This window comes from Nematolebias whitei, chromosome 17, assembly GCF_014905685.2.
Source record: "Nematolebias whitei isolate Nwh7 chromosome 17, NemWhi1, whole genome shotgun sequence".
Classification (NCBI taxonomy): Eukaryota; Metazoa; Chordata; class Actinopteri; order Cyprinodontiformes; family Rivulidae; genus Nematolebias; species Nematolebias whitei.
Window position 1 is genome coordinate 16,582,035 of NC_056514.1, and position 2,458 is coordinate 16,584,492.

Here is a 2,458-nt window from a genome sequence, read left to right on the forward strand (position 1 = left end):
AAATGAGTCCCCGAGACTCAACGGGACTAACCTGTGTAAATTCAAATTCAAATTCAAAATTCAAAAATACTTTATTCCCAAAGGGAAATTATTTATTTTTGTAACTCATTATCCTCATTTCATTAAGAGATGTTATAAATACTGATGGCTGTAGGCAGGAAGGATCTCTTGTAAAGGTCCATCCCACAGTGGATCCTAAGAAACTGGCTGTAGATGCCGTCCGATCCGTCCACCCAGACTCAGCTGGCCTCTCGGTTCCCCCAGGCTGTAGGACCACCCGAATGCCGGGCAGAACTCCTCCCAGTGCGATGGTCACTCCTCCCAGCAGTCTGCAGAGCTTGTCGCTGTGGACAGCCAACTGTAGGTGCCTAGGGACAATCCTGTCCTTCCACTGTCATGAGCCGTGTTTCCTGCTAGTTCCAGGATCTCAGTGATCAGGCACTCGAGCACAGCTGGCAGGTAGAAGAGAATGCATCCACAGAACATCCTGGGCTGTAGTTGAGATATTATTTGAGCTTTTGAGATGTTATTCAGCTGCTGTTGTTGTAGAAAACTGCATTGTTGCCATGGTTACGCATCATAACAAATGTCCAAAACTAAAAAAGTTTTAGTAAAAATCCTTCCAGCTGCACAGCATCCGATACCAGAGGAAACAATCATTCAAAAATTGTGATTTACATCCAGAAAAAGAGGAATTAAAATTTCCAAAAGCAAAATCTCAGAATGAAAGTAACAGAGCTGCTCCAACATGCAGCCACCTTGAGCGGCGCAATTCTAGAACTAAAGAAATAAACTCTAGAACTCTAGAAATAAAGGTTGAATGAATGAAAAAAATAGGAAACAGTGATTTTTGAAAAAAACTTTCAGTGTTTGCTAAGAACTTGAAAAACCAAGAAAATAAAAGCATAATTACCTATTTGATTAATATTGATATTTGATACTTTTTTTCCAGCTGCTCCTTTTTCAGAGGTCGCCACAACGAACTAAGTTGCACAAAGATTTATCCTGCAGTGTGAGCAGAACAGAGGTGCAGGAGGTGCTAAAGAATTTAAAATAATTTATTTTAAATAAAAAAGTCATGCTGATCGTGTGCCTCATCCATCAATCAGCCAATTGTGTGTCATGTCCAATCTTATTTTGAAAAACCGCAATAGAGCGAGTCCGCAATAAACGAACCGTGAAGTAGCAAAGGACTACTGTACCACCATTCTTTAACTTTCATGTTTGTATTTGAATTTAATGAGATTTATTCCACTTGGGTTTACTTGGCTAAGAACACAGTCCCCTGCAAGAAATCAAAGAATGTAATAAAAGTGCCAGATAAAGGGGTTCTATTGGATTTCTTTCCAACTGGAGCAGCATAATACCTCTATAGTCGTGATAAAGACGTGTTCTGCTAAAGTGGATCACTTATCTGAAATGTATTGAAATTAAAAGTGGCGTCTTGAAGTGTCAGAGTTTATCTGTATTTAACTTTATCTGTGTCTGAAACGTTCTCCACCTGCCATGGTTGAACACTGTGAACACCCCGCCGCGCAGCATCCTCCCACATGAGTGACATGTGTGAGTGCACATTTCAGTTAAGAAGAAATTAACTCACCCCAGCTGCAAAACCCAAGCTTCCATCCAGGATTCGCTTCTGGAAAAGGCAAACAGGAGGAGAAAATACAGACAGGTCAGTACAAATCGATGAGTTGAAACTGTGACAGCACCACAGCAAACACTCTGTTAACCTCTTTCTGCTGACTGACCTGACAAAACTGCTAAATGTCTAGAGGTGGAGGCACAGCTGCACAAGAGAACAGCTTATAGCAAAGCCATTCAGTCGATTTATGGCTTTTTGAGAAGAGCTGTAACACAAATCAGTGGCTTGTAACAGCTACTAAAGCCTTAAGGAAGCTAAAATGTTTTTTTTTAATTATATGCTGCCTTTATAAGTTGATTTTATGTAATACATTTTCCATTTCTGATACAGCACAGAACTGAAAAGCCTAAATAGCTCATACCTCAAAAGGTTGTTTTTCCTCCATCATTCTACACACGACAAAGCAAAGACTGTGTATTATAGTGTTGTTGGAGTATTATAGTACGGTTGGAGTATTACAGTATTGTTGGGGTATTGTAGTATTTCTGGAGTATAATAGTATTGTTGGAGTATTATAGTACTGTTGGGGTATTACAGCATTGTTTGACTATTATCATATTGTTGAACCATTATAGTGTTGTTGGAGTATTATAGTACTGTTGGAGTATTACAGTATTGTTGGGGTATTGTAGTATTGCTGGAGTATTATAGTATTGTTGGAGTATTATATTACTGTTGGGGTATTACAGTATTGTTTGACTATTATCATATTGTTGAACCATTATAGTTTTTTGGGGTATTATAGTATTGTTAGAGTATTATAGTATTGTTGGGGTATTATAGTATTTTTGGAGTATTATAATATTGTTTGAG

The 2,458-nt window shown here is 38.5% G+C and overlaps 1 long non-coding RNA gene across 1 annotated transcript in view; it reads right to left on the reverse strand.

Annotated features, from left to right (window-relative positions):
• Nucleotides 1-1,621: 1,621 nt before the first annotated feature.
• The window catches only part of LOC119423333, an 11,471-nt gene continuing 10,634 nt past the window's right edge, over nt 1,622-2,458 (reverse strand). Inside the window, exon 3 of the long non-coding RNA XR_005187463.1 lies at nt 1,622-1,639. This is a non-coding gene — a long non-coding RNA (uncharacterized LOC119423333). The remainder of the gene's footprint in view (nt 1,640-2,458) is intronic.